The sequence below is a fragment of the Talpa occidentalis genome, unplaced genomic scaffold (genome assembly GCF_014898055.3).
Source record: "Talpa occidentalis isolate TD23 unplaced genomic scaffold, MPIMG_talOcc4v2.1 talOcc4.5, whole genome shotgun sequence".
In the NCBI taxonomy this organism is placed as follows: Eukaryota; Metazoa; Chordata; class Mammalia; order Eulipotyphla; family Talpidae; genus Talpa; species Talpa occidentalis.
The window spans coordinates 120,291,340-120,309,075 of record NW_023604861.1 but is presented as its reverse complement, the minus strand read 5'-3'; the positions used below and the strand labels follow the sequence as shown (position 1 = coordinate 120,309,075).

At 43.3% G+C, this 17,736-nt stretch overlaps 1 pseudogene; it reads right to left on the bottom strand.

The window, feature by feature from the left end:
* Positions 1–15,745: 15,745 nt before the first annotated feature.
* LOC119258691 (NGFI-A-binding protein 1-like) lies at positions 15,746–17,209 on the bottom strand (annotated as a pseudogene).
* Between the last annotated feature and the right edge of the window lie 527 nt (positions 17,210–17,736).

Below are 17,736 nucleotides of genomic sequence, written 5' to 3'. Positions count from 1 at the left end.
CACTGCACCTTATAGGTAATCCACGACCCCTGAGCCAATATTGTAGCAACCGAACTGAGCACACTACCTGCCCTCCAAAGTATGACTATCAGAGTGAGGATGTGTATTTCAGACTCATATTATGGCTTCCACATTGATATCTTTAAAATAGTTAATCTATGGAAACTGGAGAGCTTCCTTCAGACCTCCCAGGGTTATAACAACCTCTGGGAAGTCCATTCAGGGTGTGAAAGTCTACAGGAAAATCACCTGATATTTCCATTCTAAATTTGTCCTTGAACCAGAACTAGGAATTTGTCCTTGAACCATGGGAACTAGAATGACCTTGTGCATAGTCTTCCCTCCTATATGAGTCCCTTGTAGGTGATCTAGTCCATGTGTGACCAGTACTATCCTCTGCTGATAGAGCTGTCCTGTCCTTCCTTGGTCATAGCTGTCAAAGAGGTCTATCCCTCCTTCCAGAGACTTACAGGCCAGCTGTTTGTTGGATGTTATCCATTCTTGAGTAATCCCAAAGTGTTATGGTGTAATATTTGTCGTTTATCTAAAGAATGAGTTTCAATGTCATGAGTAGCACCCACATGCACCCACATGCACCCACATGCTGCATGATCACAGCAGGGGGATCAATTCTCATGCAGTGATTTAAAGGGACTGCTTCTACTGTCAGCTTTATTTCAGTGCATTTTGTCACAATTGGGAAAATTAAAACAATCACATCTCCCTACTGATCTGCCAAATAACTTTAAGTGCTCTTCAGAGAGTATAGAGTTCTATAAATGCTGCAATGAAGGCCTCCCATTCTGAGGCTAATCTACTGGCCACAGTTAAATGACCTCCATAGTGGAAGATGTACTGAAGATGACAGAGATCAATGAAGATGCTAATATGTGCCAGAGTCCTAAGTTGGGCATTCTCAATAGATCTCATTTCCCTTCTACTACACCCCTATGAAATAGGTGTAATTTCTTGCTTTATATATAAGGATGTGGTGTGGGTACAGAGAGATTAGCTGATTCACACAAAATCAAACAGCTAGTAGGGGGAACCAGGACTTGAACTTGAGCCCCTCTGACTCAAGAATCTTCTGATAGGAACAGAGAGCAGAGAATAGATTTCCCTGGCTAGGTGACACCCAGAAAGGTGCTTTTACCCATTACAGGGGTTGGAGGCCAAGGAGAAACCACCTCATTGACAGAGGTCTCACTTAATGCTAATATATTAATGCTAAAGATATATCAGCAGTGAGAAACTGGCATTGAAAGAATCAGAGTGAGGGGAGCAGAGGCTGGAACAGCAAGGAAACTGGTTTGGAGTGTGGCCTGTAGGTGCAGCCCTGTCCTCCTAAAACACACAGAGATGGTTTATATCTGGTTTCACTTTTACATTCCTTACTATGTTCTTTGAGGACAGAGGTCACCCAGCAAATAGATATTTGATGTCTGATTACAAGAACCTTGCGTAATACTGTGATTCCAAAGGAAATGTAGAGTCTAAAAAGTTACAGGGAGCAAGAAAAACCAGATGTTGGGAAGTCAGTGCAATCCTAGATGTATTGATTTTGGCTCCTTGGGACCTAACAAAAGAGCCCTGATCCTAGTCTCACTCTGCCAAGAGAAGCAAACAAAACGGGACTGGTGACGACTTCTCGCCGGGATCCCAGGGCCAATGTGCACAAGTGACGGCAAGAGTGCTTGTGCAGAGCCTACCTAGCCCTGGCATGTGGCCCTTTTTCTCTGGGGAGAACCGGGAAGCCTCTGGGGGGAAATGTCCCCCGGTGACTTGGTAGCTTCCTGGAACACAGGGGAACAAGAACTTGGATGGCAAAGGTTTATCCTTCCGAAAACGACATCCATGGGCCTGAGCTGAGATATGGGTGGACTTAGACGTGAGCTGACAAGAAGGAAGAAAGACACAAGACCCGGGGAAAGGATAAAGGAGTGGCTCCTGAGCATGATGAACATAGAATGGCCGCCATAGTCACCTCGGGGACCACCTCATGGCATCTTAGACAAGTCCCTCTTCCTGTGATTCTTGGCTGTCTTGTGTCCCGGTGAGAAGCCAGATCAGCGTAGCTAAGAGTCCTTCATGACTTGGCAACTATAATCTTTTAGTCTTGATCTTTATCAGTGTTTTCCCTGTATTAAACATCCCCTAGTCATTATCCATATCTTCTTACCATCGCTACTCCGAGAATCTCAGGAGGAAGTAGGAAGAGGGTGCGAAGAATCAGGAGTGAGCCACACAACCCCCCTTCTCTGTCTGAGATGCCAGTGAAGTAGCAACTCCCAGGAAAAGCACGAAGCACCTTTCTTGAAACTAATTGAGAGTCTTATGAGAAAAAAAAAAAAAAACTTGTCAGAAAAAAAGCATCTTTAACTCAGGCAAAATCTCATCAGCTCCCCAGGCTGATATGTCTGGGGGCCCCATTCCACTGGCCCACCAAACACTGCATGGAGATGAAGCCATGGAAAGAGTCCTGTCTAGGTGCAAAAGCCTCAGTGACTGCCAAGGATCCACTCCTCTCTGACACATCCAACAAGTCTCTTTCCCACCTACAAAGCTCCAAGAGCCCTCCGGCTTGGACATTCTGGGGTACTAGGACATGGGAGAATCCTTGCTTTGCCTTTCTTTTTTTCATCCTTCATTGCAGTGACAAAGTCTGCCGGCATGTGCAATGGCCCTTGTTAAGCATGAGACATGGGTGAGGCACAGAGAAGGATGTCTGAGCAAGTCGTGCCTTGCTGCAGGGCACGCCCCTCCTTGTCAGGCATCAGTGTAGCCAGAGTGTTAGGAGAAGAAAATAACAGCAGCTGGTAGAAGTGCTCTAGTTTATTTTATGCTTATATCCATGGAACAATGTGGATCAGTGTTTCCCAGTGAAGAGCATCCTTGAGTAACCCTCTCCTTCGCTAGCTTCTAAAATGCTCATAACATTTTTGTGATGTATGAGAAGATGCTGTCGTCTGAGGCTCTTGTTCCCCAAAGCAGAGCATGGACTCCCTTAAAAGACCCATTGGGGAGAGTGGGTGACAAGAAGTCTTCCTTCTGATGGGATCTGGTGCACCTACAAACTCAGCCCCATAACCTGAAAGCAGAATTCTTCAAGAAGAGTCGGCTCATCACCACGTGCCCTGAGGCCCAGGCCAGAAGTGTCCCTGCCTTGGGCCTACCCATTAGTGGGACCTGTTCTGGCTTCCTATGGTTATTCCCCAATCCACTGGGCAAGAAATCCTTTGGGCCTAAGGAAAGTAACCCCTTGTAGCCTATGACCCTTCTACAGCACATCCCACACACCAGAGCGCCTGCCAAATGGCCCCTACATCACATCCAAGGCATAGTCTGGCCATTTCCCTTGGTCTCCCCCTCCCCAAGGAAATTTGTGCTTCTGGTACACCCACCTCTTGGTCCCCTGGGGTTACTCCTGGGGACAGAGCTTGGCTATGGGGCTGTATTCTGCTCCCAGCTGATTGAGGGAGGGCATGACAGACTGGGGTGAGCTGGGAGTGAGAATCAAGGCAGGGAAAGGGAGACAGGTTGCAAGAAAGCATGGCAGGGGTGGGGAGGATGCAGAAAATTGGAGAATCTGAAAATGATCAATGAAAGTCTGGCCTTCAAGGTGATTGTGAAGGGATATTTGTCAAGTAAGGGGCATAGAACATTTGAACTCATACTTTGTTAATCAGTTCACAACCTTTAATTCCAGATACAGGTGGCACAGGGGCTGCCCTGTGTTCCCTTGCCCTGCAACTATAAGGAGGGTGTCTGGAAGATGGTGCAGTTCCAAAGGCTTGGAGATACATCATTAAAGAGGAGGGCAAGTAGGAAATCAAGGAAAAGACTTGCAGCTATTTTATATATTTTTTTACATCATTGTTCATTTTTAAACAACGTTTGCTTTCCCCCACCCCCTCAGGTGTAGTCCCCATAGAATTTCCTTCACCCATGCACCGTGCACCATCACCTCAGTCCCCTGTGCTCCTCCCTCCCTCCCTCTGATCCCAAGACTCACAGCTTTAAGGGGAAATCCCTAAAACTCAAGACATGGCAGAAAGAAGACTCCAAGGCCACGAGAAGGACCCAGGTTCCAGCAGTGTCCACCTGCCACACACACAGGGCTGTGTCCTCAGGCCCCACCAGGGTGAAGCCTCCTTCCCAGCCTCCCTTCCAAGCGCCTCACCCACACAACACAGCTTGTGGGCACAAGAGACCACTGCCCCACACCTGAGCCCACCACAACCCTCAAGGCACTTTCCCATTCACTCCTCAGCCAGGATTCCTGCTCCCCAATTTAACACCAATGGTCTCTTCCTCCACCCCTTTGTATGCTCATTCTCTCTCCCTGACTCCACCCTTTACACCCCCTTGACCTTTTCCCTTCATTTCAATGTTTGTCTTATCTCTCAGGCTGGCTCCACGGCACACATTCCCCCGGGATTCCTTCCATTTTGCGGTAATGGCAGGCTTTCCTCTCTCCTTCCAGCTGCATAGCATTCCACGGGGTGCATTTACCAGGCTGAGTCCTTGTCTTAGTTATGGTAAATAATGTTGCAATAAATATCGTGGAATGTGTAATTTTTCGAGCTGGTAATTTTGTGTCCTTTGGATAGATACCCAGAAGTAGGCTTGTTAGCTCATATGGTGTTTCCATTTTTAGGTGTTTTTTTTTTTTTTTTTTTTAAGATAAATCCTGATCACTTTGCAAAGTGGCCACACCGATTTACATCCCCACCAACACTGTGGAGAGTTCCGCAGTGAGAGTCTTTTCATTGTAGGCCAATGTGGTAGCTGGTGTGAGGTGGTAGCTCACTGTGCTTTTGCTTTGCATTTCCCTTATAGAAGCGATGATGGGCATTTTTTCCATATACCTGTTGGCCTTCTGTATATTCTTTCTAGTCCCTTTCCCCACTTCTTCCCCTACTAAAATCCTTTAAGGCTCAGCGTGATGCAACCAGCTGCTCTAAGTCCATGACCTCAGACTCTCCCAGGAAACAAAAAGCAGGAAAATTCACATCTCCCCCTCTATTCCCATTGTACTGTATGCCCAGATCTACAAAGGCATACCCAGAAACCAGATCTTATTTGTTTTGTACCCCCAGTACTACACATAGTACAACAAATATTTGCCGGTGACCTCTGCTCAGCTGTAGAGGTCAAGGCTAAGGCAGCACTTCTCACTTTGCCTAAGTCTGCCTTCCCCCCATCCAGAAAAGAAAGTCACCTTAATCTCTTGTGTATTCTCACCATTTCTCTTCCCCCTCTTCACTATCATGGTCATCGTGCACCAGGGTTTGTACAGTAGCGTGACTCTTACAGACATCCATTCCAGGCATCCTCGTAAATATAAAATATTATAGGCCCCACCTTCATCTGAAGAAATATTTCAGAAAATAAGTGAGCAACAGAGTTTGAACTTGAAACCAGGTTTTAATTCCAGATTCAGTGGTTCCCTTCACTCCACTAGGTTCCTGAGGTCACAACTTGAGTGCCCACACTGTGCTGGTGACTGAGCAGCTCATGGAGACCCCAGTAACTGACTGGAGCACAGATCCACGCAACACTGGATTTGGACAAATAAGGAAGAGATGGGGGAGAATCCTTCACACTTAAAAAACAATACAGCACAATGAACAATGCAGGCCCAGGATCAGGAAGTGAGTTCAGCTTAAGTCAACCCCAGTCATCAGAAATGCTGGCTTGAAAGAAGTGCTTTACAGGAACAGCAGGTCGTAAGAAAGTTACTGGTGTTTAGAGGAAGCTCTGTCACTGGCAATGGTGGCAGAGGATTTTCTCATATTGTAACAGGGTGGTCCCAGGAAAGGGGGAGGTTCCCTGCCCCACCCAAGGGAGGGTGGAGCTGAGCAGCAAGAGAAGAAGCTGCAAGAAGAGACTGAGGAAGGAAGGAAGCAGGATGGAGCCTAGAGACACGTGAAGAAACTGTGCTTGTCTTTTGGTCGTGGACTGGGTGACACAGATGTGGGTGAGACCCGTGGGGAGGTGACAATGGCAGCTTTTATCTTGATGTTGATTTTGCTCTTTTCCTTCCGGGCTTGTCTGGTTGTTTGTGACCCTTTTCTGTGGGTCCCCACTGGAAGATGTTTTAGACTTGTGGCAGGCTTGGGGCCTTGCTTTGGGCCGACCCCATATGGATGGAGTTTTACCCACGAGGGGACGGGTAACTTTGGGTGCTTCATTTAGAAACTAGACTCTTTGCCTTACCTGTATTGTTTTCTAGTTTTTATTAAAGTTCCTTCCCATTAAAGTGTCATATGTTTTGTGTTGATGCGGCGGATGGCAGAACCCATGTAGAATAGGCAGGTTTGCAGGGTTTGGGCTGACCCTCTCCCTGTCCTATAACAATAAGGATCACTTTGGAAAGGGTTTGGAAAAAATATATACAAAAGAGATGGAAGCCGTCCAGAAATAGAGAGTACAAGGAAATGTGAGAAATGACAGAGAAACTGGTCTGGGCAGAGGATGAAGAAGGAAGCCAGGAAGTAGCCCAAAGAAAGACAATCCCAGGCAGGGGGAGGCTGAGCTGGGTACATCCGCCCACTTCTGTGGCCTATGGTTTCCGGGAGCACAATGCCAACCTGACTGCACCAAGCCAGGCAAGTCAGCTCTGGGAGGAAGGAAACAGACCATGAGATTTTCTGCCCCTATTCCTCCAAAAGCCCTGGAAAGCCAAAGCCACTTTTCATCTCCCTCTGGAAAGGAGGCTCTGCCCTGCTGGGCTGCCGGAGCAGAGCCTTCCTCTCCTTCCGGAAGAGTCCCCAGGTCCCCCTTTGCACCTGCACACAAAGCAAAAGGCCCCACATTCAAGCCCTTTTCCACTTGGACATGGGGTGGGAAAGCTGCTGCTCACCTTTACATTGTATAGAACAAAACATGGAATGACCCTGCACTTGTAGTTGAGATAAGGAATAAGTTGATGCCCAGCTCCTGTCAGTAAAAGCCAGTTTCCCAGAATAAAAGAATAGGGTACGAGAAGCAGATACCAACTCAAAGCAGCAGCAATTGGCAAAAGAGCCCATTTATTTAATATGTGCCCATTTCACCAGCTGCCACCTCCCTTCTCCCTCAATCAGGGCCTGGGAACCCACCCGTGTCCTAAGGGGCTTCCACAAAGTGATGGCAAATGGGAAATGTGGGGGAGGAGGCTGGGAAGAGACTGTTTCTGTACAAAGCCTAACATAGATCTGTCATTCTGGTTCCCACCAGGAACTTCTTGATAGCCCAGTGACTACAGGCTCTGAAATGCCTGGTAGAGCCACCACCTAGCGATTAGTCACCTGCCAGAGCTGGTAGGTCAGCCCGAGAGCAGACAAGACAGCAGCAGGTGGGAGCGATGGGAGGTGCTGTCTGAGATGCTGGTGCCTGCGGCTGCCCCAGCACATCCCCCTAATTATGGTGCACACTGCAACCTGGGAAGCCCAGGTCAGTTCTGGGAAGCATTCTGGGGAGAGACGCCCCACTGCTGGCCTTCCCTGGGGCATCACACATGGACACCAGCAATGCTTCAGGAGAGGGAAGCACTAAGAGGACTGTCCTGGGCCAGTGGCTCTGAGTGGGGAGGGGTCTATGAATCCAGGGTCTCCTACTTCAGCCGGTGCTGCTCTGTTGGGAGTAAGGAAAGGTTTGTGATCTTCTGGTCCTCAAAACTTACCCCTCTGGGATCTTCTGTAACACTTTCAGGAACTACTTTTTGTCACAAAGATTTGTTTCCTGGAAATTGAAAAATTCCCTTTAAGGAGGAAGACCTTTCAAGGAAAATTATCCTAGTGATGTGATTTTGAGAAGGGAATATTAAGAGATTAGTAGTGGCACGTGCAACTTCAACATTCAGAGAGAGAGAGAGGTAGGGAGACAGGGAGAGGAGTGGAGGGACAGCAAACTCAAATATTTGTTCAAATGCCAGATTCCCCACTCACTACACCTGCACCATGGGCAAGATCCCTGCTTTCTCTGAACTGATATTCCCATCTGTCTAATGGATATAGTGTTTTCCTTACCTGGTGGTTGAAAGGTGTTTGTGAACTGCCAGTAACAGAATAGATATTCAGGAAATGTTTCTTGAAGCAGAAGTTGGAGCTTCGTGCTGCCCCCTCTCCCAGAAACCTCCTGCCCAGATGCATCTACCAATAAACCTATGACGTGGGTACTTCCTACGGGATGACCCTGAATCCCATCCTGAGACACAGCAGTGACCTTCAGCAGACAGAGAGTGAGCATGCCCTTCTCTGGGGAGTCTACCTTGCACTCCATCACCTCCCTGGTGGGGAGTCCAGCAGAAACAGGACTAAATGGTCTCTGGCATCCAGGACTTCAGGACACTTCCAAGACTGGTCCAGTCCAAGAAGGTGCTGGGCGACTTAAAAGGCAATAGCAAGCATTTGGGACAGCTCAGCAGTGTGTAGTGAGGAAGGAAGTTAGGAAATGGGTATAGGCAATCAGAAACAGGGTGCCCCAAGCCCTGAGTCCATTTACCAGCCTGACTAAAAAACAATCGCAGACCAGGAGGATGTCCCCACCCCCACCATTCCATTAAAAATGTAATGTTCAGAGCACCAACACACTAACACAATAGCAATGGGTTAAAGCTTGTTTCAGAAAAGCAGGTTGGGTAACATGGGAAAACTCAGTAGGCCTCAGTAGCCTAGGAGACCACCGCAGGCCCAGCCAATCAGCAGGAGACACAACACAGAGTCACCCAACGGCTAAAGCCCGACTCCTTGCCCCACTCTATCTACATAAACACCTACTTCTCACACCCTCAGTGGGTACCACATGGGACCTCTCTCCACTCAGAGAGCTTTCCTGTCCTTCCTACCTACCTATCAGTAAACCTCTTGCTTTTCTGTAACTCTGGTCTCAACATTGAAGTGTTTCCTTACCAAAGACAAAAACCAAGGAAGAACCCACCTGCAGTCCTGGAACTCTGGGCCTGTTCCCAAAGACCCCGATTCATTAGGTATAATAGTTCTTCTTTCAGCCAATCTAAGTCTCCATCTCCCTACCAAGTCATACATATCTAATCTTCTCTACATATTTTTCCTGATATTTTACTACTCTACTGCATTGGGACCCCAGGGAGATATAATCAAGAAAATATACCTGGAAGTGACAGATGTGACTTTTACTCCTATTTTCTTGGCAAAACCAGTTACACTGTCCACATGTAACTTCAAGGAGAGAAGTCTGATAGTCAACTTCAGTTGGAATAAACTGTGGCAACAATCGACCCCACATCCCTGTGGTTTGCAGGAATAGCTGTTTATATCTTGCCTGTGTGACATACTGTCTTTAGGTCATCAAAGATCCTGGGATCCAGGCAGAAGAAGCAACTTTTAAGCGGGGCATTGCTACTCTCAGGATAGATGGAAAGGAGAGTCTGTGAGTGGGTGCATAGGCTCTGATGCTTCTGCTCACTGGGGGTAGACCTCTCTTCCACCTGCTGTATCCAATACAGTGCACCATCTCACCTACATTCTAATATAAGAAAGACAAATCCTCCTGCATGGAAAGGCACCATAGGTCTCATGAGGAAGTCGATGGCAGGTAGTAAAATAATTTTATTGCAGGGAGGAGCAGTAGATATTGGGAACAGAAGCTCCATTTAACAAGGAGGAGAATATGAGCCCGCCTGTAACTTGAAGTGGAGGTGAATGGGACATTAGTGATGTTAGTAATGTTGACCTTTGGTGGCACTGTTGTTAACACAGAGGACTATAAAATAGAATTTTGTGAGCGGACATGCTATAATTTGCCTGTAATGGAAATTAGGGGATTAGCGACAGTTACTCAGAAAAACAGATTATTGAGCCCAGTCTGGGGTTGGAGAATCTGTTATTATCTATTTATATTCAACAATAAATTCATTCAACAATTATTTATTGAGGCCCTACTATGGACTTGGAACTGTACCCACTGATATACTGTACCCACCAGATGGGTACCCACCAGATACACAGATCTGGCCTCTATTCTCATAAGAATTAAATATCTTTAGAGAAAGCTGACATTAAACCAATACACACACAAATAAATATGTACTTACAAACTGGCCTGTTGCAATGGAAAACAGAGAGAAGGTGTAAAGTGTAAAGAGACAGAAACACAGAGAGAAGGTGACACTGGGGGACAGATGTGGGAACTGAGTGCTGACTCCAAGTTAGTGGTGGAAAGAATGTTCTGGGCAGTGGGTACAGGTCATGCAAATGCCCTGAGAGGAGAGAGTTTGGTAAACAACGCAGTGACAAGAGGAGGGAAGTCAGTGCAGTGAGTGAGTGGAAAAGCAGGTCTCAGGGAGGATGAGGAGGAAAGCTCAGCATGCAGGGCCTTGAGACCAAGTCAAGGGTTTTAGTTTGTGTTTTAAGGGAAATAACTCATTTATGGTTTTCAACTGGAGGCCAGAGGGGTTATGTGCGAGTGTGAGACATTATCTAATACCCATTTATTGAATCATGCTGTCTGCCACATGGAGAGTAGATTGAAGTGAGATAAGAGTTGAAACAGAAAGACTAATTTGGAGGTTGGGCAGGAGCCAGACAAGGTGGTGGTGGTGGGTTGGGTTAGATCTACAGAGATGGAAGTAGTCATGCCTACAGTAATTTCAAGACATGCTTTAGGCACAAAGTCAATAATTATTTGTTGTGAACTAGAATGTGTGTTGCAGGGCATTGAATGAGAAGAAAGTATCAGGAGAGATGGAACTGGTTCTGCCTGAGAGCAATCTATTCAGAAAAGGAAGAATGATAAAGCTGTGGGAGAGGGGAAGTTGAAAATTCAGTTAGGGATGTGTTGATTATGAGATCCCTGTGAGTCATACTAGGAAATATCAAATTGAATTTAAGAGCCTGGGGCCTAGAAGTAAGGTCTGGCTTCATAAACTCATTCAAGGGTCATGACATATAAAGCAATATCAAAAGTCATGGTGATGGACAGGATGAGGATTTGAAGGGAGGAGACAAAAGGGCAGTGGACTATTCCCTGAGGGACTTAAATATTAGGGTTCCAAATGGGAGCAAGGGAGGGACCGGGTGCTAGGCAAGGAGTCTAAGAAGACCAGGAGTGTAGGGGGTTGGAAAACCATGAGAAGGTGGTGCCATGGAAGCAAAAAGAAGTGTAGCATTTTGAAAAAGAAGAGGTTAACAGCCTAGAATGCACAGAAAGGTCCAGTAAAAGAGGGACAGAGAAATTGCCATTGTCTTGGGCAGCATAGAGTGAGCTAGGAAGATGGGTTTCAAGAGAGAGGGCAGAGCCAAAACTGATTACACTGAAAAATGAGTAGGCAGTGAGATGTAACTGCAGACAATCTTGCAAGAAGTGCTAAGTAGGGAAGCAAAGATTTGGGGCAATAGCTGCATTCTTGACAGGATATTTTCAACTTACTATAGGTTTATGGGGCTATAAACCCATCACAGGTGGAGGCATATCTGTGTACAAATGTTTGAATATTTTTTTGTATGGAATCAACAGTGAAAGAAGAGTTAAAGAGAAAAAGGCAGAAGCCCAAGCAAAGGAACAAGTCACTTGACAAAGAATGGGGTGCAGAATACGGAAGGGGAGCCCACTTTTAAAGAGGATGAAGACACCTCTTCCCAGACACAAGGAGAGAAGGGAAATTGGATAGTCAGGTCACCAGATATTTGGATTTAGTAGTGGGGAGAATGGAGTAGACTCCTTACTACGTATTATTTGGCAGGGTTTTTTTCTTTAATTAATATGAGACAAGGTCTCATATTGATTACATGGAATGAGTTCAGCTAGAAAACTGGAGAAAGTACAAATATTCCTTGAGGAGAGTAGAAGAATAAGCCTAGCTCAACAACAAGGTTGGAAATCATGAGAGTAGTGTAAGATTGTTCATCACCGGAGTAAAATGTCCCATTAATCCATTCAGTAGTGGCACTGTTGCCCAGAAACACTCAGCTGCAGGCAGGTTAGGCAAAGAACAGAATTGAGTTGCATAAGGCAAATGGAATAGAAAGAAAAGAGACCAAAAAAATCAAGGGTATCTCCATGGGAGAAATTATTAAAATGGGCCATGGTTTTATAAAGGATGTAAAGGGAAGCAAAGAAACAAAAGCTGGTGGATACAGAAGGGGTGGGACCATCAAAGGGGAGAGTTCTGTAATGTTAAAAAGAATATATTCCAGAGTAGAGTATTTGGTGCTATTTCTGGCAGTTACCTTGTGATAGTTTTTCTTTTTAATTCCTATACTCTGAGATGAATGATCATAAGTTTACAGGTCAAAGAGTTTTGACCAATGAATATACTCATTTCACCCAGTCCATTTTTTCTCTCTTTCTAGAAAGTTCTTTAATGCCCCTTTCCAGTCAATCCCCACCCCTACCTTCCAACAAAGTCCACCACAGTTCTGATTTCTATCGCTATAGATTACTTTTGTCTTTTTTTAGAATTTTTTACAAATGGAATCATACATTTTGTATATGACTTCTTTCACTCAGCAAGTTTTTGAGACTTACCCATCCTGTGTGTACTGTAGTACATCTTTCTTTTTTTATTACTGTGTGGCACTGTGTTGTAAAAATACAATTTATCCATTCTTCTAATGATGAATCTTTGTTTTGCTGCCAGTTTTTAACTATTGTAATAAAACTACTCTGAATTTTCATATACAAATCTTTATTGTTGACCTGTTTTCATTTCTTGGGTAAACAACTGGCAGTAGAAATTCTAGGCAACATAACAACATAAGAAAAAAGATTAAGTCCATAAGATTTGTCAAGGTGGGTATAGTATTTCATACTTCCATTATCAGCATGCAAGAATTTTAGCTACTCCACATTTTGTCCAATATTTGATTTTTTTTTATCTCTTTAATGTAAACCATTTGAAAAGGTATGAAGTGGAACCTAATTGTGGCTTTGATTTTCACCTCCTTGATGACTAATGATGTTGAACACCTTTTCACATACTTATTGAACATTTTTATATTTTCTTTTATGGAGTCTCTTTTTAAATTGAAGTTTTGGTCTTGGTATTATTGAAATGTGGAAATTCTTTGTTTAGGTATGTACTTGAGGTACACATACATTTCAAATGTATTTTCCAAATCTGAATTTCCTATTCATTTTCTTAATGACATATATCTCTTGTTAAGAAGTTTCTTATTTTGTTTCAGTTGTCTTTGAATGTTACCACTTAGAGAGTTTTTAAAACTTTGTTTTGTTATTGTTTTTAACTACCCTGTTCTCTTCTGAAATAACTGAAAGTTTAAATTTTCCACCTTTTCTAACAACAATCTGCTAAAAACTGGCAATGAAAGTAGCAGAACAAGAAAAGCATTTTTTTTTTGAGGCACAGAAAATCTTCTATTGCCACAGAAAGCAAGTGTACTAGTCCCACCTCACCAACAGCTTAAAGGGTCACAGAAACACACATAATAAAGTACAACACAGACATGGGGAGACTGGTCCCTTGGACTATATTGGCTATAATACTTAGGTAACCAATTGACCTTATTCAATGAAAATACCTCTAACACAATGAAAAAATCAACTAGTTATAACATCCTATCATATATACAATTCAAATAAAAATATATATTACTTGCTTCAATGTATAGCAAGTTTAATACATTAGTGTTTACAAAATAAAAACTGTATTCTACTGAAATTTTTCTTGTGCTTTCTTTCCCCCATCACTAAGTTTGAAAGACCAGAAAAGTATGATAACTGAGGAAAACTGATTTATGGATTTAAAGATGCAGTTTGTGGGGTCATTAAAGATGGATAAATATTCATTGGCAGATTACCACATCTTTAAAAATTGTTGCTTAATAAAATCTACAAACTTGAACTTTAAGACACAATTTTAAAAAACCCACAAAATTTCTCAAAATAGATTAGAATACAAGGAACGTTTCATGAAACTACTGACATACTAACCAGTTCTATGGCTAATATTAAAAACAGAACAATCTATTTAAATCATACTCATACTATTTCTACACACAGTGAACAAAACAACCACAATAAACAACCTCAAGCAAGCAATAACGTTGCAAGGTCCATAAAAAGCTTCTTTAGTGGGCAAAACACTATAATACAATTAAAACATTTAATTTAGGAAGGGGAAAAGCCTTTTAATAGTATAAAAGTTGCCTACTGATGTTTCTATTGTAAAGCTATTCCACAAATCAAAATGAGAAAGCAATTATATAAGTGACAGTGATCAGAGACTACAGTGCAGACATTTCATCTAGTATTTGGCTGATGAATTGTAGTATAATAGGTTTGACTTAATATTTTTACACAGTTATAAACTAGAGCAGAACTGAAAACAAATAAATCCCCTCCCCCCATCATTTTCCAAGTCAATACGCTGTTCTTGGCAATATTTGGGTTTAAATTAATCTGAAGAAAAGTAGGTAAAGGTCTCAAATATCTTCTCCAACAGCAAAAATGTATGTGACAGAAGTAGTATTTGGTTTTTTTTCACTATGAATTCCCATGTAAAATTCTTATAAACAAGTACATTACTAACATTTAAGCATGCCTCCATTTATCTGCATGCAGCCTATGATTAAATAGGGGTAATTAAAAACATACATTCAAGTTACAATAAATTCTTACCAAAAAAAAACTGTATTCACAAATCTGGAAGGTGTACAAAAATCAAATTGTAAAATAAATAATGACTATAGGTGTCAACTAAACCGCCACAGAAATATGCCCGCAAATGTGGATGTAGTGATTGTCCATACTTGTGATGGTTCTGGTGGTAAGATATTCCCCAGGGAAAGCTATTTAGTCTCTCTTGACTCTGGTACATGGAGAGGAATTTCTGGATATAAGATGGTTCTTACTCTATTAAATATTACAGCTTTTTTTAACAGTCACCATCCTTGTCACATTTAGGGTTAACTTACTCTGTCTTAACCTATTTAACACATTCTGAAGCAGCAATGTTAAAGTCAAAACTTTTACACATATATCTATTTGTTTCAAGTACTCTGTCCAAGTAATAGCTTCCTAGTTTTGTTACTTTTGCAGAGCTATCATACAACAGCCTGTGTGGACAGAAGCAGAGACTTTCTGCTCTATTGCTCATCTTTTTAACTTTACTCCACTATTTAATTGTGTAAATGTCTTCACTGAGTAAGTCAGTAAAAATATTTTACTATTAAAAAGGACACACTTCCTATTAAATTCAGCTTTATCAAATATTAAATCCACATTTTCCTTGGTATAAATTGAGTTATTTGCTATTCAATTTTCCAGTCATTGCAACCTTGTCAATAAGTACATCACTTATACTTTCTTTTTTATGACTGCAAAGATTCTAAACACTGACATATTCACACTAAATACAGGTAAGTAGACAACAAAATTTCAAGTAAAATAAACTGTATCTGTGTCTGGACCAAATAGGTCTCAACATCTAGTTTTTAACTTCTATAAATTACACAAACACATTGCACATTCTTAAATAATGAATGCTTACAATATTAATTTGGAAGCCTTTCCACAAGGAACGATTTACACAGGAATGTGAATGGATCAATATTTCTGTTATAGATTGCAACAATTTCTCATTCTTCTGTTTTGTGGCTGCTGTTTTGTTTTCCTGGTTTCCATAGACTATTATATCAGTCCTTATGCTTTGGCTATGAAATCTGTTTGAGCTGAATGAGGCACATTAGTTATTAAGGCTTATATCTATGATGGAGCATTATCTTAAATCTGATGCCACTTCCAGAGAATAGTGAGTGAATAACAACTATCTTAAATCTTCAGGCTCTGTTTTGATGACTTTCTTTTCCAAAGTAAAAGCTGAGTGAGGGTAGTCTTTTAAAATCCCAAGGCTCTCTGATGAGTGGGACTTTGCCTCACTGGAGTAAAGCCTATTCAGCTCCCCATCTACCACAAAATGATGGGGTGTCTGTTCTGTAAGGTAGACATTCGGAGATTCAAAGGTCTTTCTCCTTGACCATCAGAGTTATCAGAAGTCAAGCTATTAGGGCTGTGTCCTTCCAAGCTCTGCCTGTAGAGTCCTGCAGACAGACTTCTTACAGCATGCTGCAGTCTCTCCCAACCAGTTTGGGTACAAAGGAACACCATCTGCTTTGCCAGCACCTTTTCATGCAGCTGAGCACTAAGAGCAGTGAGTTCTTCACTCTTAGCTTTAGCCTGCTGGAAAAGAGATTGCACAGAGTCCTGGAAATCTGGAAACCCATCCTCCACTTTAATTCTCTTCGGGGATAATTCATCTCTTTCTCCTCTTTTTGACTTGGTGGTTCTGTAAGTATATTGATTGGTGACTTCTCGAGAAATCTGCCTAGCCAGGGCAAAAAGTTCATCTCTTCCTGTCAGCAGGACATTATCCATCACACAGAGATGAGTGGGAGCTTCATTAACAGTGTGCTCAGGAAGCGTGAGATGCTTCCCATCCTTTCCTTTTGAGTCAAATCTTCCATACATTGCACTGTATTTTCAAATTTCCTCCTCTTTGTGTGAATCATCATTACTCAACTCCAAGATATAACCTATTATTTTGACCAAGTTCTTGTTGGTTTTTAGCAGCTCTTTCACTTCATTCAAGTCACTTTTCGGCAGTGTGGGGGCCATTCGCTCCCCATACTCAGCTACAGAGGGTGCTGCAGCAGCATCCAGTGCCTCAATGCTGTCTTTTGGGGATGCTGGGGAGCCAAAGTCTGCTGGGGAGAAGTTGTGCTCACTCTCAGTGGCATGGTGACCTTGCCAGAGTCTGGATTCACCAATACCCTATAGCGCTAAGCTCCCTACATCTGATTTCTCCTGTCCCAGACTCTCCACACAGGTAGTGGCAGCACACTTGAGGATTTTTAAATAAGGTTCCTGGGGCCCTGCTATTTCTTTCATAACTGCTGCAGGATATTCCTAGCCAGGTTGGTGATCCCTCTGGTTATTTACAAACGGGTATGCTACTGACTGGCAGAGAAGTCAGTGGCTGATTCAAAAGGCTGGGGTTTGTAAGCCTGCCTCTCAAAGCCTTCTGAAGCCTTCTAACAAGAAGTGGCTTGCTAGCCATGCCCACGAGGGCCATGATTTCCAATTATTCCTCTTCTCCAGCTTCACAGAGTTGCTGGACATTGTCACCACCTTGTTGGATAAAGGCATCAAAATAAGAAAGCAGATTTTTTTTTTGTAATATTCTATACAGCTGCAGCTCCGCCAGGGTCCTGGGTAAGTCCGCAGCCATTACTGTGATGAGCTTAACTGGGCCAGCGGCTACAGCAGTCTTGGGCTCTCCCTCAAGGACTGCTCAGCCCCAATTTCGGAATGACGGCCTTGGTCTCTCCCTCCTCAAGCAGCGGCTGGGATGCCCCCCCACCAACCTCGTCCTATCGAGGGGGGAAGGGAAGGTGGTGGGCTTGCTCTCCCTGGTCCCCCCAAGCTGGGGCCCCTAGCCGCTCCTTCCTGCCCACCAGTCCAGAAGGACAGTGGGCGCTCACACGGCATCAGCAGCAGCTCCAACAGAAGCATTTTTTAAAAGTGTTTTGTAGGTATGAAATCCAAACACGGCATGCAAAATGACAAATATTTATAAAACAGGAAGTATCTGAACTTCAAAATTTTCATAAAGTAAAGACAGAAATGTTGATTTACCAAGGAAATGGAAAATAGCTCATTTTTATGTTTAAGAAGTATTAGTTGTTGTGGTTTTGTTGTGGTTTTTTTTAAGCTGGAAGGGACTTTTGTACATAACTCAAGCTCCTTGATTTTGAT